The following is a 26365-nucleotide window of genomic DNA, read 5'->3' as shown; positions in this document are numbered from 1 at the left end:
AGCGCAGGGTTTGTTTGGTGAGGAGGAAACAATCAAACTGGAGCACTGTCTACACAGGGCGTTTCTCTAGAGTCACCCAGAAGCTGCAGAGAGGGCCATGGTGTCATAGAGAGAGGTGGAGAAAAGGCTGTGTGTATCCTGTGCAAGATGGGGGCTTGGGCCTACCTTGAGACAAAAATCACCTCATTTGTTGGCTCCAAGAATTTCTTTGCACTTAATGAGGTGTATTGGGCTCCCTATGTGACTGATCAAATGCATATTTTTCTTAAATGACTGTAAAAAGTCTGGCAATTGGACACTGGGCAGTAGTGCAACTGGTTAAGCACACATGGCACAGAGTGCAAAGACCAGCGTAAGGATCCCAGTTCAAGTCTTCCAGCTGCCCGCCTGCAGGGAGGTTGCCTCACAAGCAGTGAAGCAGGTCTTCAGGAGTCTGTCTTTCTTCCTCCTCTCTGTCTTCCCCTTCTCTGTCAATTTCTCTCTGTACTATCCAACAATGACCACAATAAGAACCACAATCAACAACAGGGGCTACAAAAGGGGAAAAATACCCTTCAAAAGTAGTAGATTCATAGTGCAGGCACCAAGGACCAGCAATAACCCTAGAGGCAAAAAAAAAAAAAAAGAAAAAAAAAGGTCTAACAATTTATATGCAAGGACCATGCCGTACCATTTGAGATAGATCCCTTGGATCTCTGAGCAATCTACTGTAGACACTAATTCTCTGTGATTGAACACAAACCCAACAATTTTTCAGAAAAAGCCCTCTGAAATATTCTCTCACTAAAGTATACTAAGACAAAAAAAATGTATATTATTCTTCGGGTTGGATACACTATTTGGGGAATTATTCACAGAGAAATCAGCTAACATAACTGTCCTCCCCTGTGTTTATTCACAGAACATCAGAATGACCAGGAAGCAGTGAGAGAACAAGAGCCAGTGGCCCCCAGGTAATTCTGAGCAGCTGTGGGTGCTGTCAGTAGGGAATCTGAGGGCTCAGACCAGGGAAAGGCAGGAAGGGGCTTACTGAGCACCAGAACCCACACAGTCACCACGGATGCTCACTGCATAGATTTCTTTTTTTTTTTTTTCCCACTTCTGGACTTGCACTAGTCTCCCTTATCTCGTTGTCTTAAGAGCCACTGTCAACTCACCCAGGCATGAGAAGCTGGCCACAGTATGTAAGACTCAGTGCAGCTGACCTGAGAGCACACAGCACCTTAAAGGGACCCTGCTGCTGGGAGTGCTGACAGTGGGAGCAGAGACCATCCAGTCTCTTCCTCCTCCTCCTCTGCACAGAGCAATCAGCCCTGCTCTCTCTATTCTTCACCTGGGACAGACTCACTCTCCTCTGTTAGGAGGAGTTTGCCTCACATGGAGCAGCCCCTTTCCTTCCCTTCTCTGTGTGTCAGACCTCCCACCAGAACCACTAAGGAGTAGAAATTGATGCTTCTTGGGCTGAGCATCCTCCAGGTGCCCTCAGCTCAGAGGGAGCTTCCCCGGTGCAGACAGACACCTCAGCTGGGTCTCAGTGGGGAACAGCTGTGTGGATCTAAACCTCTTCCTCTTCGTCTTCCTAACTTCCCACTCCTCCTGCTTTTCTAGGTTGAAGATAATCATCTGCAAGGAAACCATAATATCTTTCATTCCGGACTTGTCAGGTAAGCAGCCCTCAGGCCAGGGGCTTAGGCCCCATCTAGTCTCCCAGGCAGAACCAAATCTTTGTCCCTCACATCAGGTGTGAGAGAATCATGCCCGTGTATAAGTCTTGTGGAGGAGGTGACTGTCGCCTGTGGGAAAGGATGTTTGTTTGTGTGTGTGTCCTGCTCAGAGGTGGATGTGTCCTGTCCTTGGTCCCCCCACCTTGGTAACCTTCAGTGTAGGGGTAGGATGGTCGCTGTTCCCAGAGACTAGGCAGAACACATTGTGAGAGACCCAGCTGATCAAGAGACACCAGTGATTTAGGAAGTGTCAGGGGCTGGGCCGTATAGCACAGTGGGTAAAGTGCATATGGTGCAAAGCAAAAGGACTGGCATACAGAAGCAGGTGTCACAAGACATACCCAGAAGCCCCTCTGTATCACTGAAAGGATCCAGTGTCACAGTGAGGGTGTTTCTGTCTCTGTCCCAGTTCTGGATATTGGAGAGTAATTTACTAGGTGTCCATTTGTTTGTGTTGACTTCTTCTGTCTGAATTCATCACAGCTAAAGAAATCACTGACCAGGAAGACAAAGAACTTGAGATGATAACTACAAGGTAACTCAAGACCATGTTTGATTATCCAGTGCTATCACCCTGAACACTTCACGTCAAGATTCTCGAAAATCACAAAGACATCTATTACAGCCATTACATTCATTCTCTGTTATCAAGAGAACATCTGGGGTGTTAGGCAGTAGCACAGCAGGTTAAGCACACATGGCACAAAGTGCAAGGACAGGCATAAGGATACTGGTTCGAGCCCCTGGCTCCCCACCTGCAGGGTAGTCGTTTCACAGGCAGTGAAACAGATCAGCAGGTGTCTATCTTGCTCTCCCACTCTCTGTCTTCCTCTCCTCTCTCCATTTCTCCCTATCAGTGCAACAATGGTGACATAAACAACATCAATAATAACTACAACAATACAACAACAGCAACAAAAGGGAAAATATATATTTTTTAAAAACCCATATTTTAGTAGTGTTGGGTATATTCACTGTAGTGCAGAGTAAGCTCCTGTTTATGCCCCTCTGAGCCGGTGGCCTGCAGGTGCTGAAAGAGGAGAATGAGGCCATCAGAGAGACCCGCCACCCCGCTCCTTCTGCTACATCCAGGCACAGGCACTTGAGTATGTACTCAGCAATACAGCCACCACTGGTTTCTCACAGAGCACTTTATACCGTGAGCCCGGAGGTAGCCCAGTGGTTTAAGCGCAGGTTCTTCAAAGCAAGGATCAGCTTAAGGATCCTGGTTCCAGCCCCCCAAACCCCCAGCTCACCACCTGAGGGGTATCATTTCACAAGTGGTGAAGCAGGTCTACAGGTGTTTATCTTTCTCTCCCCCTGTCTTCCCCGCCTCTGTCCATTTCTCTCTGTCCTATCCAATAACAATAACATCAATAATAACTACAACAATAAAACAAGGGCAAAAAAGAAATAAATAAATATTTTTTAGAAACAGTTTATACCATGGGACAATACAAAGGAGTCACCAGCAAGAGATTTGACCTCTAGTGGAGAGCACTGCCATGAGAGCCGGTGACCCTTAGCACTGAGTGCAGAGCAGTGTCCTCCAAGTGACGCTAAATCACTGGTGTCATTTGCAAGGTCCCCCAATGTCTGAGTCCCAGCCTCTGCTCCACAAGAGCTCCTGCTCCTTGTTCAGAAGCTAGTTCATGGCCACAGCACTCCGTCGTCTGGTTCATTCTCCAGCCTTCTCCATGTCTTACTCTGCTCTCCAGGCCCACACACTCCTCCCTAGAAATTGGGCAGGTTTTCCTCTCCTATGGGTCATGTCTTCCGCAGAGAATGCAGTCATGTCTCCATGAACCAGCCATGTTCTTCACCTCCCTCCTCTGACTCTGTTGTCCCTTCCCCAGGCTAGTCCTCTTACTCCCAGAACTGGCAGATCCTCATGCCCCCTGGCTTTTGCCAGATGGACGCTGCTTGACATTTTCCTCCTTGCCTGATGTGTCTGACAACTACTGGCCCCACAGGAGCTTTGCCTTCCAGGCCTGGGAGGAAGAGGGAATCTCTCCTGCTCAGCCTGAAGCTGGTGAGTGCCCCAGAGTCAGTGTGCAGAAGCTCCCTGGACACCAAGCAGACCACATGCCCCCACCTTTCTCGGTGGGCTAAGAGTTGTGGTCCCCAGACAAACCCTGGGGTGGCACACTGATCTGCCTCAGTCTCTAGCAGAGAGTGAAGTGAAGACATGAGATGGGCAGAGTGTCCAGTCTTCCTCACGCTGGGTGTGTTGCACCTTGGCCCTCTGTCCAGTCACTGGACTCCAGGCAGGTGACAGAACTAAGCTCAGCTCTGCTGTCCTTGTCCCTGGTTCATATCATATGTTTCTCCTGACCACAACTGAGACAGGGAAGAGGTGATCTGACTCTTTCTGCTGTCTGTATTGTTTCAGAAAACCATCCTGACTCAGAGGAGCACAGAGACTCGAGCCATCTGTCTCTCAGGTAACTCAGCACAGGCATGGGCCCTACACTTGTGTGACAGTGGTCATCTCAGGCACATTATAAGCAAAAAGCTCTGAGTATTCCCCTCAACCAGAAACATTCCTCCCTCCAGGAATCTCTTCTATTTTCACTGTGGGGTTGAGTTGACCCCTTTCCTCAATCTCCCTCATTCACCCCATCCATCAGCTGATGGAGGGGTTTCTTGCCCTCTCCTCCTCACTCCTGTTTGCGAAAGCAAAGCGCCAAGCACTGCTTCTGCCTCCTGGTTATGGACCGGGATTTTCTGGCAAAGATAATCTACAGAAACTCTTTCAATTTTTTCTGTATTGAGAGAAATACAATTGTGAAGGCCCACAAGGTCTCTCAGACTCAGGTCTTCAGCCTATTCATGTGAAGTTGATCTGTGCCATGCTGGAGCAGAGATTATCAGCCTTCTTTCTCAAAACCCACTCTGTCTAATCATGGCACTTCTTTCCTTCTCTTGCACATTTTCTTATCTCTATGCTGGCAGCAGCAGAGAGGGGTATCTAAGTCTCTCTTTATGGGGATGAGATCCACATACTTCCATGCCCGGTTATTAGTGACTCTGGTCAGAACAGCTGGGATCTGGTGAGTAATCCCCAGTCTAATCCCAGCTCTGCCCACCCCAGCAACATCAGCAGGGAGTCACCTGAGGGAGAAGAGGATGAGTACTCCCTGGATGAACGCTACCTGACTCCTTCCTTTGACTATGATGTGTCAGAGTGCTGCAGACCTTGCAGCCATGATGAGCAGGAGGGCTCCGCTCAGGATGGAGCGGGTGAGTACAGGCCTGGAGAGAGCTCTCTCCTGCTCCCTACCAGGCTGCTCTGAGCAGGCGCTAAAAACACTCAGTAACTTCACCAACTGAATGTTGTCCTGGACATGTCAATCTGACTGGGCATTGTAAAAGTGGTCGCTCAACAGAAAAGATCTAGCCCTGTGTCTCCATGGCCTTGCATTCATGGGCTGCCCAACACATTGACTTATTTATCACTCAGTGTCCCCTTGGATGGAGGAGCAAGCACAGTAAGACCAAGATAAACCAGGATCCTGTTGACTGTGGTTTTGCTTTCAGAACTGGACTCAGAGCCTTTCATTGGATGGAAGAACCCTTCCAAGCCAGAGGGTGATGCTTTTGAGAACCTGGAAAGCAGCAAGGCAGAGGGTCTAGTCAGTCATCTACCTCTGGCCTCAGGTGTCCAGAGACAGAACAATACCACAAGAAGGCATCTGTTTGGCAAACGCAAAATTGCATGTCGCTTCCCTGGCCTGCAGAAGTAGGACACAGAGGTAATCCTTGGTGGCTTTGGAATGCACTTCCTCCAACTCAGACTCATACTGCTTGATCTCTCGTGTCTCCAAATGTTTTCTGTGCACCTGTTTTTCTCAATGGGGGCTTCCTACTCACTTGCCCTTTATATCCATGTCCCTGCTTGCACCTGAGCTCTGCTGTGCTCCTGCTAGTGCTTTCTTGTTCTTCTGTCTCCCTTCCATGGAGCCATGGGCAAAGCCAACACCTATATGCAGACATAAAGGTGAGAGAAAGAACTACTTCTGGGCAAGGATGTCCACTCTCAACAGCAACCTCTGTCATATGCTCTGTGGACACCGAGCACACTCTTCACAGGGATGTATGGAAACACTGGTTTCAAACAAGAGTCAAAGTGAAGAGGTCTTTGAGGGAGGAGGGTTAGGAGTCTGGCCAAGATTATGGAATAGTGGAGGAAGATAGATTCTGGCCCCAGGCTGGGTGTTAGTTGAGGAGATATTTCCTGCCAGGAGGAGCCCACTCCCCTCAGGAAGCCTGAGGCTCTTGCTCTGCTTTCCTGCACAGAAGCTCAGCTTGCTCCAGGCTCTGTCCCTCCTCACCCTGCCCTGAGCTCAGCCTTAGTGAGACCCCAACCAGATGTGTTCTAAATCCTGTTCTCTTTCTCTTTCAGAATCCACATTTATTTATGCACTTCTAGCAAGATAATGCTGATTTTGAAACTGTCTCCCACACACACACACCAAAAAAAAAAAACAAACCTCTTTTCCATTAATGAAGAAAACAGACAGCAAATCAAGTTACAACCAAAGAGATTTCTGGAGGGATCTGTTTGAGAATTGACATCAGAACCACAAAGCACAGTCTGCCACCTTTACTTTACTAACATCTGCACGGATTGGACAAACCCAGCACTCAACCTCCACTGTGAACCATCACTAAGAAGACAAATGCCAGATACATACACTGGGCTAGAGACTTAGCCATGACCTCTGGATCCACCAAGCACACGGCCAGCCAGGAACACCTGGAGGAGCTGAGCTCACACTGCACCTTCTTTGCCATCACACAAGCTGTGCTGGAAGCAGACATCAGGGTCTGGGCAGTGCTCTTGCTGGAGTGTTTAACCTGAGCTCAGTCAGGAGGGAATTCTCAGACAACCATAGAATTTAGACCTCATAGTGAGACACCTGACCTGTCTGTCTGCCAATTTTTCATGTCAACACCAATAAGATGACAAAGAGGAAAGGAGCTATTTGGACATCAAGTGCACAGAAGAATTGTGTTACCTCCTTTTGCCCTTTTGAAGCCCAAATATCTCCTTCCCATTTTGCTCGAACTTTCTGGTAGTGATGTGGGTTCCCTGAGGATAGCTGGTCAGTGTCTCGCTTAGTGGTCACTTCTGATGCTATGTTGTAATGTTTTCAAGACTAAACTCGGACTGCCCCTTCAGCAAGATCACAGCTATCGCTATATGGACACTTCCTGCCACAGCTCACTCTGAGAACCAAGTGTGCAGCTAGTGACTCTGATTGTGACTTTTTCTTATGATAATCTCAGTCCTCTTGAGAGGACAAAGATGCTCATTATCAAATCACACTATAATATTTCTGTTGCAATAGTGTATTATTAATTTCTGAAGGGTAGTTTAATATATTTTCTAATGATCTGTATCAAAGATATTTATCATACATTTGACTCCCTGATATGTATATTTACTATATACCTAGAATATTACATAATTTGCTTATTATCAACTTGATAATTTGGTAATTTGAGAATTTCACAGCTTACATGGAGGACAAGAAAGTTCAGTCTCTCTATCACTGTTATTATGAATTAATCCTGATGGGATATTGGCTGAGGGCACTGAAGACCTGTTCATTGAAATTTCCCAGAATGTAATTTCTATAACTGCTAACTCTTTCCTTTAGTGTTACTGTTATATTAAGAACTTTTGTGTGTTTCATTGCGACTCATGAACATCTTAAATTTTAAGCTAAATTCACTCCTTCACTATGTTGCTGATAGGCCTGCCCTGACTGCAGGCCTCAGGTGCTCTCTCTAGAGCCCATGTGTGAGGACATCAGGGCCTCTCACACTCCCACACACAAAGTAGGCTAGACCCGGTAGGGCAGAGATCAGGATTCCTTCCCCTTTGTGTCCAAGCTTCCTGAAGTGGTTAGAGACTCTTGGTGGGACTAAGACAGAGAGAAGTCATGCTGTCCATCCCAGAACTCTGTATGATCTGCAAAGGATGAGCACAGTGATCCTTATTCCAGGTCAACCACTGTGGCAGTGGCATCATGTTTAGCATCCACACTCTACACATTATGGCACACAGAGCTGTCTGTGAGCCACCTGTTCTGTCTTCCTTAACCCAGGTTTGAGTTTGCCCACACCACACTGGGGGAAGTTTAAGTGTTCTGGTGTCTTTACCTTTTCCTTTACTCATCAGTCTATCTTTATTTCTATTCGATCTCCATTGTTATAGACACAGCCCACACTAAGGAGGACACCAGACCCTCCGGAAGGAGCTCCTAGCTACTCACAACCCACACCTGGATCCTCCTGCCCTTCTTTTTTCCCTTCACAGGGGAGCTGTACCCTTGGGTGGCCTCCCTCCCATGTCTCTCCAGCTGTTATGGGTTCACCTGTGCAGCTCCTGCTCTCTCGGCCTCTGGAGACGGCTGCTCTAAGTCAAACTCCAACTTTCATTTCCCCTCATTTTCATCCTGTTAGTCTCTCTCTACCTAGAAGGCTCGCATCATGAGTGAGAGGAGAGATGACCCAGGGACGAAGCTCATGGCAGCAGAGCAATACAAATCTTTATTCATCCAAGCTTCCCAGAGTCGGATGGCAGCACATCTGGTTAAGCCACGTGGTGCCAACCACAATGGCAGGCATCAGCTTCTCTGTCTGTACTCCCGCCCTCCTCCAGGTCAGAACAGAAACAGAAGTGGCTTGACAATACCATACATGGCTAGGAGAGTGGTGGAGAAAGGTGGGAGGGTCTGGAAATGGTAGGGACCCCCTCCAGCAACTGTTGCTAGGGTCCAGAGGGCAGAAAGAAGACAGATCAAAGGAATGGAATGGTTGGGGATCTCCCAGGCAAAACAATGATTATGCAGATAGGCCATAGCATCAGGAATGCAGGGTGGAGCAGGGGGAGCTGGCTTAATGCCTTGTGAGGCTCCTCACAATTTCCCCACATCTTCCCCTTTCTTTCTATGTAATAGCCATAATATCAGGAATGTAGGGTGCTTTGTGAGGCAGGGAGTCTAATAGATGGGGCAAACCTTTGGGGTTACTCCTGTCCCTCCTTGCTCAACCTCTAGGTAGAGAAAGACTAACAGGATAGACTTACTCCTCAGGTCAAACCCTGCCAAGCTCAACCATATCCTCACAATTTCCTGACACCTCATCCCTCCCCTCCTCTCTTTCCCTCCTTCTGTCCTGAGGAGTCTCCCCCTAGTCCCTCAGGCATGCCAACTCACAGCATATCACCTCCTGTCACCAGGCCATATGCTCACATGGCTCCACTCTGGACGTGACACATGACATCCTGAGGAGGTGGTGCTCTTTCCACTAAGGTTCAGGGCTCTCCAGTGCTCCTCCTCAGGCCCTGTCTACCTGCTCCTCCAGAGAGCAGACGTGAAGACTTAGGTGAGAAACAGAGCTCCATGCATGTCATGCTTACAGGGTGAGGAGACAGCTATTTCTGCCTACCTCGCTGGGGACCCCAGCCACCTAACCCTAGTATAGGTCTTTTGTCCACCCAGTGGTATAAACATTATAGTGGAGACATCATGGTGCTTTGTAGGGGCCTTCAGTGGGAATTGCATTACCCCAAACGGGGACAGACAGATGGCAGCACCAGAAGAGAAAGTTGGGGGTTAGTGCAACCCCAGGCAGCTCTCTGTACTCTTATAAATCACTTTTTGGGGGGTTAATGATTCATTCAGCAATTGTTACACAAGAGCAATTTCTTAGCTCCCTGTAAAAGGTATGTGCACATCTCTCCCAACACCAGCTCCAGTCTCACTCCATAGCTTGTTCTGTGTCCCCAGTGCCCTCTCACCACCCCACCCCTAGTTCCTGGCAATGCTGCAATAGACCACAGCTACTCTGATACTCACCCTGACTTGCTCTTCTTGTTTATTTTCTTAAATTTCTTTATTGGGGAACTAATGTTCTACATTCAACAGTAAATACAATAGTTTATACATGCATAACATTTCCCACTTTTCCATATGACAGTACAACCCGCACTAGGTCCTCTGTTATTCTTTTTGGACCTGTATTCTCTCCCACCCCCACTCAACCCAGAGTCTTTTACTTTGGTGCAATAGCAAATTCCAGGTCAGGTTCTACTTCTGTTTTCTCTTCTGATCTTGTTTTTCAACTTCTGCCTGAGAGTAAAATCATCCCATATTCATCCTTCTGTTTCTGACTTATTTCACTTAACATGATTTCTTCAAGCCTTCTGAGAGTTCTCCAGACTGTTGTCCACAAAGGTTGGACCAAACTGACATTCCCACCAGCAGTGAAGGAGCGTTCCTTTGACCTCACAACCTCTCCAGCATTTGCTGCTGTTACCTTTTCTGATGTATGACATTCTCACAGGAGTGACGTGGTATCTCATTGTTGTCTTTATTTGTATTTCTCTGACAATCAAACACTTGGAGCATTTTTTTATGTGTTTCTCAGCCTTTGGATCTCTTATGATATTCTGTCCATGGCCACTCCCCATTTTTGGATGGGGTTATTTCTTTTCTTGTTGTTGAGTTTTGCAAGCTCTTTTTATATTTTGGTTATTAGCCTCTTGTCTGATGTATGGCATGACAAGATCTTCTCCCATTCTGTGAGGGGGTCTCTTGGCTTGGGTAGTGGTTTCTTTTGCTGTGCAGAAGCTTGCTAATTTGATGGAGTCCCATAGATTTATGCTTGCCTTGGTCTTCTTTGTAATTCGATTTGTTTCATTGAAGATATCTTCAAAATTTATGCGGAAAAGAGTTCTACTATTATTTTCTTCTAAGTATCTGGTCTTCTAAGTTTATGGTTTAACGTAAAAGTCCTTGATTCACTTTGAATGTACCATTGTATGTACCTTTGTGTTTGGTGAAATATACTGGTTCAGTTTCATTCGTCTGAATGTTTCAACCCATTTTTCCCAACAACATTTGTTGAAGAAACTCTGCTTTCCACATTTAATAGTGTGGGCACATTTATCAAAGATTAGATGTCCATATGTGTGGGGGCTTACTTGTGGGCTCTCAATTCTATTCCACTGTCCAGTTGGTCTATTCATGTTCCAGTACCAAGCAGTTTTGATGACAATGGCCCTATAATACAATTTGAGATCTGGGATATTGTTTGGGAAATTCTAGGTCTTTTCTGGTTCCAGATAAACACTTGTAGCATTTGTTCTATTCTCCTAAAAAATGTAGTTGGCATCTTGATGAGGATAGCATTAAATTTGTAGATGGCTCTGGATATTATATTCATTTTGATGATGTTAATTCTTCCAACCCATGAACATAGAATATCTTTCCACTTCTTTGTGTCTTTTTCAATTTCCTTGAGTATTGACTCATAATTATCTGTATACAAGTCTTTCACTTCTTTGGTTAGGGTTACTCCTAGATATTTTATTGTTTTGTTGCTATAGTAAAAGGAAATGATTTCTGGATTTCAACTTCTTCTAATGTAGTGTTTGCATAGAGGAATGCCACTGACTTTTGAATGTTACATTTGTAGCCTGACACCTTATTACTGTATTGCCTGATGATTTCCAAAGGCTTCTTGCTGGATTCCTTAGGTTTTTCTATGTATACTATCATGTCATATGCAAATAGGGAGAGTTTGATTTCTTCTCTTCCAATCTGTATCCATGAATTCCCTGCTTCTGCCTGATTACTATGGCAACAACATCCAACACTATATTGAATATTAATGGTGATAATTGGCAGCCCTGTCTAGTACATGATCTAAGGGGAAATGCTTCCAGTCTTTCACCATTGAGTATGATGTTGGCTGTAGTTTTGCTATATATAGACTCCACTATCTTCAAAAATTTTCTGTCTATTCCCATTTTTGCAGTGTTTTGATCATAAAGAGAGGATGTATTTTGACAAAAGCTTTCTCTGAATCTATTGATATGACCATGTAGTTTTAGGTCTTGCTTTTATTGATGTGGTGAATCACTTTGATTGATTGACTTATATTAAACCAAACATGCATCACTGGGATAAAACCCGTTGCATCATGTTGAAGAATCGTTTTAATATACTGCTGTATCTAGTTGGCTAGAATTTTATTCAATATTTTAGCATCTATGTTCATCAGAGATATTGGTCTACAGTTTTCTTTTTTGGTTGTGTCCCTGTCTGCTTTTGTTATCAAAGTTATGTTGGCTTCATAGAATCTGGAAGGGACTATTCCAGTGTCTTCAGTCTTCTGGAAGACTTTGAAAAGTAGAGGTATTAGTTCTTTTTTTGTTACTTTTTTTATTTAAGAAAGAAGACATTAACAAAACCATAGGATAGGAGGGGTACAACTCCAAAGAGTTCCCACCACCCAATATCCACATCCAGGCCCCTCCCCTGATAGCTTTCCCATTCTCCATCCTTCTGGGACTATGGACCCAGGGTTGTTGTGGGTTGCAGAAGGTGGAAGGTTTGGCTTCTGTAATGGCTTCCCCTCTGAACATGGGTGTTGACTGGTCGATCCATACTCCCAGTCTGCCTCTCTCTTTCCCTAGTAGGGTGGGTCTCTGGGGAAGCTGGGCTCCAGGACACATTGGTGGGGTCCTCAGTCCAGGGATTTCTGGTCAGCATCATGCTGGGATCTGGAACCTGGTGGCTGAAAGGAGCAGAATTCTTCTTTGAAGGTTTTGTAAAATTCATCTGTAAAACCATCTGGTCCAGGACTTTAATTCTTTGGAAGGTTTTTGATAACTGTTTCAATTTCATAGCTGTGATGGGCCTTTTCATGTTATCTAGTTCCTCTTTACTTAATTTTGGAAGTTCATAGCTATATAGGAAATCATGCATTTCTTTCAGGTTCTGTTGCTCGGTGGCATAGAGTTGTTCATAGAAGCCTCATATGATATATTGAATATCTGTGGTGTCTGTTGTGATATCTCCTCTTTCATTTATGATCCAATTTATTTGGGTCTTCTCCCTTTTTGGTTTTGTGAGTATGGCTAAAGGTGTTTGTCCATTTTGTTCATTCTTTTGAAGAACCAATGGTTACTTTTGTTGATCTTTTGTGTGGTTTTATTATTTTCAATGTTATTTATTTATGCCCTAACTTTAGTTATTTCTGTCCTTCAGGTTGATTTAGGGTTCCTTTGTTCTACTTCTTCTACATCTTTATGATGTGCAATCAGACTGTTTATTTATGCTTTTTCTTGTTTCCTAATATGTGCTTGTATGACTATGAACTTCCCTCTCAGTACTGCCTTAGCTGTTTCCCAAATATTTTGATAGCTTGTGTTTCATTTTCATTGAACACTCGAAACATTTTGATTTTTTTCCCTTTAATTCCTCTTTGACCCAGTATTTGTTAAGTAGTGTACCGTTGAGCTTCCATATTTGGGGACTATTCCTAAACTTTTGTTGACTGTTAAGTGTTAACTTAATTCCACTGTGGTCTGAGAAAATTCTTGGGATGATTGCAATGCTCTTGAATTTTCTGGTGCTCTTTGTGGCCTAACATATGGTCGATCCCTGAGAATGACCCATCTGGACTTGAGGAGAATGTGTATTCCAGTTTTGGGGGATGAATGACTCTGAAAATATCCAATAGTTCTAGTTTATCTATCTCCTGATTTAGCTCCTTCATGTCTTTATTGATTTTATACCTGGATGATCTGTCGAGTTGAGAGAGTAGGATACTGAATTCCCCTACTATGACTCTGCTGCTGTTAATATATTGCTGTAGGTGTTTCAGTAGATGTTTGAAGTATTTAGGTGGCTGCTTTTTGGGTGCATAGATGTTAATAATTGTTAAGCCCTCTTGATTGACTGATCTTCTGAGTATTAAGTAGTGTCCATTCTTATATTTTATTTTTATTTATTTTTTATCTTTTAATTTTATTTAAATTTAAGTCTATTGTGTTAGATATGTGAATAGCTGTTCCTGCCCTTTTTTTGGGACATTGCTCCTATGATAGTTTTCCATCTTTTCACTCTGAGTCTGTGTTTGTCTTGTTGAGTTAGGTGGGTTTCCTGTAGACAGCATATTGTTGTGTTGTGTTTTCTGATTCATCTTCCTACTCTGTGCCTTTTAATAGGTGAATTCACACTGTGACATTTATTGATATGAAAGACTGAAGATATTTTAATGCCATTCTTGTAGAGATTTAGAGTGTTCTGATATATGGGCTATTAATGGTGATCTGTTTATAGGAGACCTTTCAGAACTTCTTTCAGGGCAGGCTTGGTGATAGTAGATTCTTTCAACTCTTGCTTGTCTGAGAAGGTTTTTATGCCTCCAGATAGTCTGTGTGACAATCTAACAAATACAGTATTCTTGGTTCAAAGCCTTTTACATTGAACACTAGATAGAAATCTCGTCATTCTCGTCTGGCCTGTAGTGTTTGTGTCTGCTAATTTTATGGGTTTTCTTCTGTAGATGACTCTCTTTGTTTTTCTCTTGCAGCCTTCAGGATCCTTTCTTTATCCTTATTCGTTCCCATACTAGATAAAATGTATCTTGATGTCTTTAAGTCTGGATTAATTCTGTTTGGGATCTTCTGGGCTTCTTGAACCTTTATGTCTTTGATGTTGTCTAGTCTAGAGAAGTTCTCAGCTATTATGTCCTGAAGAATGCTTTTTCCCCCCTCCCTCTCTTTCTTCTTCTGGTAAGCCAATAATGTGTACAGAATTTCTTTGGATGTCATACCATAGGTTTCCGTTGTTGTTTTATGTATCTCTTAATCTCTTTTTGAGATCTTTTACTTCTTTTTTAGTTGTCTCTAATTCCTCCTTGATCATGCTAACTCTGTCTTCACCCTCATTTATTCTATTCTCTCTCCCCTGTACTGTTTTCTGTAGTTCATCTGTTTTGTTACTCTGTTCTGATACTGTTTAGGCTTGTTCAAATTGTTATGTTTTTAGTTCAGCTATTTCAGCTCTCTTATAAGTTTGAGATAATTGGTATCTTCTTCCAGAGACTCATTTGTTGTTTCTGCATTTTTGATGACAATTTTTTCAAACTCTTGATGCACTCCTGTGATTATTTCCTTAACTAGTGTTTGAATGTTGTCCTCATTATTTTGTGCTTCAACCTTTGTGGGGGCTTTTAACTGGACTCTTGTCCTGGTTCATTGCTCTGATATTTCTTCTTGTTGGTTTAACCATTTTATATAGTATGTTATGAGGTCCCTCTCTCAGTACTTTTCAAATTACTGATCACTCTTGCCTGGATTAACTTGTGTCTAAGTAAGGTAATTAAAGGGTTCACAGTTGTGGAAATTGAAAGTTGTTTCAATATTATTTTAATCCCTGAGTTGAAGCACAGTGGCTTAAAAGCCTCTTTTGTACTTTGTCTTCCCTGTAGGCTATAGAAGCCTGAGGGTTTTTAAACCATAAGTAGGCCTATTAACTTAATCACTGACTCCTGAACAAGAGATAGAGCAGCATGAGGCAGAGATAATCCAGTCGTTATGCAAAGTGACTCTCACAGCCCCAAAGCTAGGCTATGGAAATAAAGATCTTATCCTGTGTTTCCCCCTTTGTTTTCTGTCCCCTGATGTCAGTACAGGGCCTCCCCCAACCTGCTGCTCCAGATTCTGAGGGCAGTAGCAATGCAGACTCACAGTTGCATTTGGTGAGTCTTAGGGGAGTCCTTTCCTCCCTTCAGCTGTCTTTTCATTGGTGAAACAGACTGGAGGTGGTGTCTCAACAGGTAAACTGCTGGACTGTTACCCGCCATTTAATCTCTCCCTAGGCTCCTCTCTGTTCATGAGCCACACCTGTTTGCACTCACTAGTGATTTGGTGGGTTCCTGAAGTCATTCTAGCCCTGTCTTGTTGTGTTCCCAGGTGGTCTCCTTTGGTATTCCTGATTTGTTATTATGGATTTTCTGCCTGGATGACCTGTCAAGTTGAGAAAGTGGGCTATTGAAGTCCCCTACTATGACTGTGTTGCTGCTATTATATTGCTGTAGCTCTTTCAGTAGGTGTTTGAAGTATTTAGAAGGTTTCTCTGTTGACCCGGGAGAAGAGAGGAGAGTAACACAGTTGCTGCCACTCTTTTTGTTTCTTAAATTTCACATCTGGGTGAGGCCCACTTACCTCCTCTTGACCTTGGTTTGCCTTTATTCTGTATTGTTATTCATTTATTTTTGGTAGAGACAGAGATAAATAGAGAAAGAGGGGGTGGGCCAGATGGTGGCACATCTAGTGAAGTGTACATGTTACCACGAGCAAAGCCCCAGGGTTCATCCCCTACTCCCCACCTGCAGTATGTTACCCCAGCTTTGGCTAAGGTGGGTCCCTCTTGGTCCTCTCTTTCTCTGGTTGCTCTGTAGAATCATGTGCTGCAGCCCAAGGCTATTAGTAAGAAACTGCTAGAAGAAACACAGTCTGTGAAAATCATCTGCTGTGATGTCCTCACACCAGCCCTGGACCTAGAGTGAATCCAGTGAGAACAATTAGGAGACCCAGCTATACTCTGAGCTTTTCCAAGCCAGAACAGCTGCCCCTGCTCTCTGCTCCTGACCTCCCCCTCTAACGGTGGGGTTGAAGGATTGAACCCAACTCCCCGGGCATGACATTTTGTGAGCTTCCATTGCAACACCAATGGTTATGTTGATATATAAGGCTTACAAAGAAAGGATCTGAGCCTAGGAAATAGCCCTGAGTTCCAGAGGCTTCTATAGTGTTGAGTCTTGGCTCTGATAATATTATTTAGAATTGCATTTTGTAAAAAGTCCTCTCTCCATTTCAATATATTATGTGCATTTTTCTATGCTGTTGTTTGAGGTAAGGACTTATTTACTGTTATTTATTTTAATTTTTTATTAGTGACATAATAATGATTAAGAAGACTGTAAAATAACAGGGGAATAATTTCATACAGTTCCTACACCAAAGCTCCATCTCCCATCCCTTCTATTAGAGGTTTCCCTATACATTATCCCTCTGAAAGCATGAACCAGAATTCTTTCTAAGGTGCAGATGTGGGAGGTCTAACTTCTGTAATTGCCTCTCCTCCAGACACAGATGTTGGAAGCTTGATCCATAACTTCAGATGCCAGACTTTTTGCATAGATAGATGGTAGATAGATAGGTAGATAGACTGATAGATAGATGACAGATAGATAGTAACTTCCTCCAATGCAATGAGAGTAAGACTCAAACCTTTGTCACACACATAACAAAGCAGGTTTACTTTGCTATTTATCTGACCCAACATTTATTTCTTTGTTTCTTTGTTTATTTGCTTATTATTTTTAATGCTGCAGGGCAGTTATCCTTTTATCTTTGAAGGAGGCACTACAAGCAGCCCTGCCACCACCTCCTGTGTGCCCACTGCCATGTGCCCACATCCTCCAGGCCAGCATAGATGTCCTCCTAAGAAGCCCCCACAGCCCTGCCTGCAGAGTGACCACCTGAGAGCACAGTCCCAGCTCCTTTATCTTGTCTCCAGGCAGTGCTGAGAGAGGGACTAACTTGCCCATCAGTTCCACTCTTGCTCTGCCTGGGGACAACACAGGATGCTGCTGAAGCCATTGAGGGCTTTATGAAGTCACTTTCTCTTTCCTGGGGACAGGGAGCATGTGGTGCCCTTAGTATCCTTAGTCCGCTGCCTTACTAGACTCAGAAGAGACAGAGACAGGACCTAGTTCAGCAAGTACAACAGGACTCCAGGCATCTTCTTTCTGTGTGTTTGTCTGTCCTTGCCTGGACTCTTGCTTCCATCATGTTTGCTTCTGTTTCTCAATAAAGCAACTTCTCATGTTGAATATGCTTCTCTGCATCTTCTTTGTCAGGCCTGTACAACTATTTAGTCTTCTCACCAATTTTTAAAGAGATTCCCTGTTTATCCATCCCTAGGGCTTCACTATTCTGACATGACTATTTCAGAATTAAAGACAGGGACAGAGAGAAAGAGGTAGAAACAGAGATAGAGAAAGAGAGCACCGCACTGAAGCTTCCGCCAACATGGTGGTGGCCAGGCTCAAAGCTGGGTCACTCACATGGAAAGCAGTGCACTCACTGTCCAAGTACATACTTTGCCAGCCTTTCTCAAGTGGCTTCTGAGTTCACAAACTCATAATCAAGGCCCATAGATTAACGTTAAATTTTTTTATTTAGTCTTGGTGCAGTGAAATAAATTTTAAAGCATTAAAAAATATTTTAAGGAGTCATTTGTATATTTATTTATTTATTGGGTAGAGTGAGAAAAATCCAGAGGGAAGGGATAAGATGGTAGAGTGGTGGAAACCTGCAGCACTGCTCTGTGTTGGTGCTAGTGAAGCCTCCCCCTGCAGCTCTGGGCTTGGCCAGGGTCCTTATGCATAGGAACATGTGCGCTTAACTGCTTGTGCCATCACCCAGCCTATTAAATAACTTTGAACACTGAATGTGTGCTGTGTTATTTGGTTAAGTTACTTACCATTTCAGATTTATAAAACTCATCTTTCAGGGGCCAGGTGGTGGCACACTGGATTAAGCACAAATAGTAAGAAGCTCAAGGATCCTGGTTCAAACCCCTGGCTCCCCTCCTGCAGGGTGTCACTTCACAAGTAGTGAAGCAGGTCTGTAGGTGTCTATCTTTGTCTATCCCTCTCTGCCTACCCCTCCCCTCTCAATTTCTCTCTGTCTTATCCAACTTTTAAAAAATAGAAAAAGTGGCCAGAGGAGCAGTAGATTCGTAGTGCAGGCACCAAGCCCAAGCGATAACCCTGAAGGCAAAAACCAAAAACCTCATCTTTCAACTCAGATGAATATTTTCACATGCTTAAGGAATTAATAAATGTTCTCTATATTAAAACTGTGTAGCCTGTTATCATTTAAAAATAAGTCTGTCTATTCACTGTGCCTATTTACACACTCACAGGAAATAAAACCATCAGATTTTTTTCCCCTGCAGTGCTATCACCAGGGTTGGTGCCTAGACAATGACTCTAGCTTTATCATCTGTCTTATTATTTTTCCCTTCATCGCTCTTTTGATAGCATGTGAGACAGAGATAAGTGAGATAAAGGGGAGAGGGACACCAGCAACACTGCCCAGCTGGTCATGAAGTTTTCTCCCTTACAGGTGGGAATTGGGGGTTGAAGGCAGGTCCTTGCTCATGGCAATGTGTGCACTGTCCTGTGGGAGCCACCCCCTGGCTGTGAAATAAAGCTCTATGGTGCAGAGATAGCTCAGTTGACAGACCATATGCTTTAAGCCCTGGGTTTCAGCCTAGTGTTGTGGTAGTTGCTTCTGTAAATGCTTCCTTTTGGTATGTTCATTATTTTAACTAGAAGTCAGGAGTTCAGGCAGTAAAGGAAAGCACTTTCCTCCCCTCTGTCCCCCACTCAAACACCTTGCCCAAGAAATTGCCATCCCTCTTCTTTGTCTTTCTTTCACCTACAAGGAAGTGGTTCCAGATGTCTTGAGTCCTAAATGCTAGCTCTCTCTTGTGAAGTCTTGCAAATAGGCCTGTTTCAAGATAACAGCCAGAAATCACAGGGCCAGGCAGAGGCCCTGCAGGTAGACCACACATGTACAAGTACCTGGGGTAAAGTCCATTAACCACCTGCAGGGGGAAGCTTCAGGACCTGTGAAGCAGAGCTGTAGTTATTTCTTTCTCTCTTCCTCTCTGCGTCCCCCTCTCTCCTAAATTTATCTTTGTGACAACAAGTGTAAGGGGGAGAAAAGAAAAAAAATGGCTGCCAGGAGCAGTGGGTGAGGAGCCCAATACCAGCAAAAAGCCTAGTGGCTTTATACCCACACCACCACCTCCCAGGCCATGGGGTCCTGTGGTCAGACATTGTTTCTCTGGTGCACACCTTCTGCATATGATGGGTTTAGCCAGGGGGAAGGAGGAGATGCCTGTACAGGATGCAGACAGCTCTGGTTCCTCTTCTAGGCTACCTGAGGAAGGGGCAAGGGAAGGATTTGCTTAACCAATTCAGCCATCTCTGAGCTCTTAGTCACATATGCTACCTACTGTCCTTCTAGCACCTCCTGGGCCATCCATATGTGGCAGATAGGATTCTGACCCTAAGTTCCCCATAATATGATGGCAAAAAAAAAGGAGAAGGAATGGCAGAAAGATGAAAGAATGAATGGGACAGAGACAGAGAGAGAGAGAGAGAGAGGGGAAGGAAGGGAAGAAATAAGAGGGAGGTGATACTTAAAGGTTTTTCTTTGTAACCTAGAGCTTTGCTCCATTTATTAACTGCAGTTGTTGGTGTTGCTGCTGTTGTCATTGTTACTGTTGTTATGGTGGTGTGTGTTTGTGTACACTCTAAGGCTTTTATTCAATATATTAAAATCATATCCCTTGCAATTAGGTACAGTCCTCATTCAGTACTCAAAGCCTCACTCTTGCCTACAGTGGCAAGGATCAGAGGGATTCTTGGGAGTTGGGGGGTAAAAGGGCTATGCTGGATCCCCACAGGCCAACTGCACCCAGAGCCTCTCCTGAACCTGTGCTCCCAGCAGGTAGACTAAGTGGCACTATGGGGGGGGAAAGGGGAGAGGCTGCTCTGTGTTGTCACAGGAGAGGGATCAGTCTTGGGGACCCAAAAACCACCTCTATTCATAGAGTCTCTTCGTAACAAGGTGATTCCAGGACTAGAAATTACCAAAATGTTTGAATTTGTTAAAAATATAGTTCCCAGACATATATGCCACACATAGAGAAAATAACAAAATATTTATAGTGGATAGATGTAGAGTTGATAATTAAATCTGAGGGGTATTGAATAATGGATACTTTCTAATATTTCCCGAATTCTCTAAATGTTCACAATGAACTTAAAAGTATCTTTCTAATAGAGGAAGTGGTATTTTTACAAAATGCCTAAAAATGACGAGGTCAAAGCACTCATTCATTTTGTTTTTAAAAAGATTTGCATTATCAAAAGAAAGAAGACGACTGCCATTTGCTTTTCTGAACACTTTTAAGCTGAGTCCTATTTCTGTTTCTTCATCACTTAGCTTCTTTTTTTTGAGCTTGCTGTTAAACCTCAAGATTTTTCATCAGTGAAAGGTGTGACTGGTTTCCACACAGGACGCTTCCTTCAGGTGAAGCAGGACCCTCCTCTGCTTGGCCTGCTTGTATTTTTGTTTATTTTTCATGAGTTCCTCAGCTGCCAGGCCTCACTTTTGAATACAGAGCTGTTTACCCACCCAGCTTTTCATCTGCTTTGCCACCATCTTCATCTGGGAGCTGTTTGGGGAATTTGAAAATCATTTTGGCTGACTTCATGGCTTAAGAGCTCTGAAAAGCCCCAGAACATCAGATAAATGCCAGCAAGGACCACTGTAATCCTCCTTTTATAAAGGAGGAAACTAAGTGGGACAGGTAAGTAGATCTCATGGATAGTGCACCTCTCTCTCTTTCTCTTTCTCATCTAAAAATAACAATGATCAAAGGGAGAAGTAGGTGGATGAAAAGGAGGAGTGAAGGAAAAGAAGAAGTTCAGACACTGAAACTCAGGGTACTGAGGAGGGGCTGGATGGTGGTGCACCTGGTTAAATGTGCACATTACAGTGAAAAAGGGCCTGGGTTCAAGCCCCTACTATGCACCTTAGGGAGGAAGTTTCACAAGTGGTGCAGCAGTGCTGCAGGTCTTTGTACCCACTCTCTAGGCAATAACCTCCACCCCACTGCTCCTTCCCCAAAATCCTCACCCCAGGATCTCCAGTACCTACCTACCTCTCCCCAACTTCATCCTCTTCATCTCCCTCTCCATCCAGGCCCACACCACAGACCCCAGGGTCACCAGCAGAGCCAGGATGCAACTCCACCTTCTCCAGGGAAGACAGCCTGGGGACAAAGTCTGGGGTCACACCTTTCTTGGCCAGGCTGGTGACAACAGGATAGCAGGGAGACTGGATATACAACCCTGCCTGCAGCCCCCACGGTCCCCTCCAGCCTGTACCCCAGTCACCTCACATGGTGCATCTTCTGTAAGCCCTGTACCTCAGCACAGGAGCCTCCAGGCTGTGCCTGCTGGGGATGGGGGAGGGGGTGCAGCTTTGCTCTCCCCCTAGCTCCTCTCTCCCCTTCTCAGACTCCAGCTGGCAGTAGCATTCCAGGAGGGAGAGGGGTGCAGGCACCTGGGACCACAAGCCCTCTGCATGTTCAGTTCCTTGGAGAGGGTGTTGGCCATCCTGCCCCTGCCCATCCTTCAAGGCCCAAGTCAGGTGTTCTACTCTGCATCCTCAGTTCATGTAGCAGTGACGCTGTTTCTTCCTATTTATTTACTTTTGCCTTAACCATCTTCTTTGTATTAAACTCAAATTTATCACTTAGTGTTTGCATTTATTTAGACATTTACTCCCCCACATTCTTAAATTAATTTTTAAATAATCATTGACACAATATGCAGTTTACACAGTCCTGATCATCTTGCACGGCTGTACTTCTGGGTTTTTACAAAACACAGGTCTCTCACAGATGAGCTCCCAGTCCTCCCAAGTTCACTGTTTCTTTCTTTCTTTTCTGGAGACAGAACCCAGCACCACACTGACTCCCATGGAGCCTCCTCTATGGATGGTGTGGGAGCATGGTGACAGTACTCAGACCCAGGCCTCATGCTGTGGTAATATGAGCACACAGCACAAGGTGTGGGGAGCTGCCTGCTGCTCCCCTCAGGGATGACTTCATTCTCACCACCATCCTGTGAGGCAGACAGACCATCACCCTCTCCCAGAGAGGCCCCACCACTGAGAACCTTGCCCTGGTCACACAGCTGGGCGGGGATGACACCCCACCAAAGACACAAACTGCAGGCTACTCTGGGTGAGTCTTTTAGGGTTCACCCTTCCCTACATAGCCTGCCCAGCACACAGTAGGCACTCAGGTGTCATGAGAGAGTGAGTGAGTGAGGAATAAGGAGGAGAGACTGAGAGAGTTCACTGGAGCAGGCAGTGCTCAGAGGACCCTGCAGGGAGGAGGGAATAATCTAGGGAGAGGGTCTCACCTCTTTCCCAGCACTCACCCAGCCTATGTTCCTGGAGACAGGGGTATGGTTCCTTGTGGAGACAGGAGGATCCAACCTTTTTATCAAATTCTTGAATGTCTTTACCCCTTTATACTCCTGAAGGACCCCTTGACTGATAGGAATGAAGCTTTGTGACTGAACTGGCTGACCTCAGGTGCTCACAGGCTCAGGGATGAGCAGGGTCACACACTCAGAGCCAAGGGCCAGTGGTGTATCTGCCTGCAGCAGTCATCTGTGACCCCAACAAGCTCTGCATGTGCAGCCCATCTGGGGTTTGGGGATGACTCTGGGGCCACCAGTACTCCAGAACAGGGATCCCTAGTCCTCACTCCTCAAGTACTTCTCCTCTCCCCTGGGACCCTGGTGTCTCACTCACACTCCCTGTCTTCTGGATGATGGAGAGGGGATGCACACACAGCCTCTCATTCCTGTCCTGGTGCTGCTGTGGGCTCCACCTGTGGATCCCCTATCTGGGCTTGCAGGTGGAGATGCAGAGAGGACACAGCCAGTCCTTCGGTGGGGACAGTGTGCTGCACCACGGAAGCCCCTCAGATGTGAGTTTCCCAGCACCCTTCAGGTCTGTCCCTCCCAGCTCTGCTCACCCATTCCCTCACCTGCCCACACCTCTCACTCACCATTCTGTGCACAGATGCTCACCAGGTGCAGGGTGTCTTTCTTCTGGCCCACAGGGCTGCTGAGCACTCAGATGAGGCAGCCTTGCTCTGGCTCTGGCTCTGGATCAGACTGCTGCCTCCCTGCTGCTCCAGCTCCCTGGAGAGGCCCCTGCTCTCCCAGGCCACTGTCAGGTGCTTCCTGGGCCCTGGGACTCCACACTCCAGGCTGACATTGCATCAGTCTGATGAGAGGTAGGACAAGTGAATTAGAATCTGGGGCTGGGGTGTAGGCTGTGAGACAAGAAATAACAAAAGAGAAACTGAGCTGCAGGAGTGGAGGCCCAGACAGGTGCAGTGCCCTTCTCACCTGCCACACACTGGAGGGAGGGGTGAGTGAGGACCTGAGAAGGGTTACTCTAGGGTCCCAGATGTTCTGACGCCAAGCCCAGAAGTAGGCAGTCCTGGCCCTTCCTACTTCAGCTCAGTCTAGACCATTAAATATCTATGACGGCTATGATAATTATCTACATGTACATGTGATTATTCCATATATCATTACATGCATCACAAAGGCAACACGCAAAGGATTCAGGATGCAGTGAAAAAGAATGTTAAAGTTCTTCATTGCACAGAAAAGAAAAATATAAATTATCTTCAAATACAGAAACACAAATTTCATTTTAATAACTACTGGGCTTAAAAGACCATGTGATATAATTTTCAAACCACTGGAGTTCAGATCAATGATAACTTTGTGAGTCAACAAAATGATAAGAAAAGCAAAATAGCAAATGAAAACATGGAGTAAGAGTGAGGGGTAGATATGTGCACTTAAAAAATTCAGTACAGGTCTGGAGAGATAGTTTAATGGTTCCTCAAATGACTTTCATGCCAGAGCGGTAAAGGTCCTAGTTCAATCCCCAGCACTAACATAAACCAGAGCTAAGCAGTGCTTCTCTCTCCCTCTCTCTCTCTCTTTCTCTCTCTCTCTCTCTCTCCCTACCTACCTATCTATCTTTATTAAAATAAATAAAATATTTAAAAATTAAAATACATTTACATGAATGCATCTCCTGAAAAATAAACAAGGCACATTAAGTAAACCCATCGCTATTCCATTTATTTAACTTAATGACACAGAGAGGATATATGGAAAATAACAGAAATTAACAGCAGGTCAAAGTCATGGTCACAGACTTTGCCCCAGATCTGGAAACAACCTATGTGCCCAACAACAGATGAGGGGGTAAGAGATGGTGACATGGATACACTATGGAAAAGTACAGCTTTCAGGACAGAGGACATCTTGACTTTTGTACAGGAGGTACAAACAGGGGGCTCATGCTAAGTCAAAAGGAGAAAGGTAAATATGGAAAGTTCTCACTCACATGTGGGGTTTAGGAAACACAGCAAGGGAACAGACAGGGTGCATCACATATAAACACTTAGCCTCAGGCTACAGATCTGGGGTCCTAGAGAGGGAGTAGGGAAGAGGGGACCCAGTGCCCTAAACTGGGGACAGGGCACTTGGTTGGTAGCTAAATTGAGCCAGGACACATTTGGGGAGATGTGCAATTGTACCCCTGATATAGGAAGTGGCACTACAACATTTTCATCATAAAGCTTAATTGTAATAATAATAATAACAATGATGATCCATTATAGAAAGAATCACAATGGCAGCAGCTGTATAAAAGTTGATTTGTGGGGGTGTATGTGTGTGTGGGGGGGGGCAGAGCATCACTCTGCCTTTTTATATGATTCTAGGGATACAACCCAGGGCCTCACACAGGAAAGACCTGTGTGCCACTGCTGAGCCCCCTCACCTGCCCCTGGAGGGTGCCATGGAAGCAGGGAGAGACCAGAGGCAGGGAGAGAGTTAGGAGGCTGTGTGACAGCCCAAGCAGAGGTGACAGAGGGAGAGTGAGTGTGATAGTTCCCAGGGGAGCAGCTGGGCAGGTGGGGCTTCAAAGGTTCTGTATCCTCTCCTCCACTGTCCTGTTCTCCTCCTTCACTCTCTGCCCAGGGCTCTCTGTTCTCTGAGAAAAGGTGGGTGGTCTCCACACTGGGCTGGGGACTCAGGGGACAGGGTTGGGGATGGGGTCTCCTTCTGTGTTTTGCCTTTGGTCTACCACAGAGCTTTGTCCTGAGAACTCGAACTGCATCTCACACAGCTCAGTCTAAGCTCTTGTGCTAATGAGAAGCCCTGATAGTCAGTCCCCTGCAGCTACTGCATCTGCAGGAGTTCATGTCCTGTCTGTAAGTAAATGGGATTACATAAAACTAGAGACCTTCTACATGTGGACAGCAAACTACACAAGGCTCACCAGGCCACCCAGTAAGTGGGAGAAGATATTTGTACATCACAGGCCCATCATTAGGTGAGGGGCAAAGAAATATTTGGGGTTCATCTGGGAGATGAGATGGAGCTAATGGATGGCTTTGGGGTGCTCGGCTGATAGCCATGGGATGAAAGGTATTATAGTTTTCTAGCAGATTATCTGCACTGTGGGAAAGCAGAAGCAATGAGAAGTTTAGGAAGAAATGCAGAATCCACATGGCATTCACACACCGAGACTCAACAGAGGTGTCTGTCTACACTGGGCAGCTGTCTCTGAACTGAGGGGACTTGGAGGACTCTCTCTCAGTGCTGACTGTTTGGGTACTGTTGCTCAGTGACCCCTTTCTGCTTTTCCCTGGCCAGATTCTTAAATCCTAATGGTTTTGACAGCAGGCCTGACACAGAAGGAAGGGAATTGAAATGGTGGACCCACAAGGAGGCAAAGTGCTCCAACAGTGGGACAGTGAGCCATCAGGACTGTTAATAGAGAGGGCAGATGACTGCACTGGGCAGACGATGAGGAGGGAGAGACTGAACCATCTCTGTTACAACAGTCAGGACTCCCAGCAGCAGAGTCACTTGAGGTGCTCAATCCTCTCATGTCACCTACACTGAATTGTTCATGCAGTAGTCAGGTTCTCACGCCTCAGTCAGTTAACTCACAGCAGCTTCCTAAGAAAGTAAGAAGAGAGGAGCACTAGTGCAAGAACCAGAAATGGAAAAAGAAACTGCATGCAGTGAGCATCAGTGCTGACCTTTGGGTACTGCTGCTC

At 45.2% G+C, this 26365-nt stretch overlaps 1 long non-coding RNA gene across 1 annotated transcript; it reads left to right on the top strand.

Moving 5' to 3' along the window:
- Nucleotides 1-4108: 4108 nt before the first annotated feature.
- Nucleotides 4109-5535, top strand: LOC132541213 (uncharacterized). Its single transcript, XR_009552382.1, has 3 exons — nucleotides 4109-4168; nucleotides 4819-4967; nucleotides 5265-5535. It is a non-coding gene; the product is annotated as an uncharacterized LOC132541213 (long non-coding RNA).
- Nucleotides 5536-26365: the final 20830 nt, after the last annotated feature.

This window comes from Erinaceus europaeus, chromosome 11, assembly GCF_950295315.1.
Source record: "Erinaceus europaeus chromosome 11, mEriEur2.1, whole genome shotgun sequence".
Taxonomy (NCBI): domain Eukaryota; kingdom Metazoa; phylum Chordata; class Mammalia; order Eulipotyphla; family Erinaceidae; genus Erinaceus; species Erinaceus europaeus.
The sequence above is the reverse complement of the archived record's forward strand: the minus strand, read 5'-3'. Positions and strand labels throughout refer to the sequence as shown.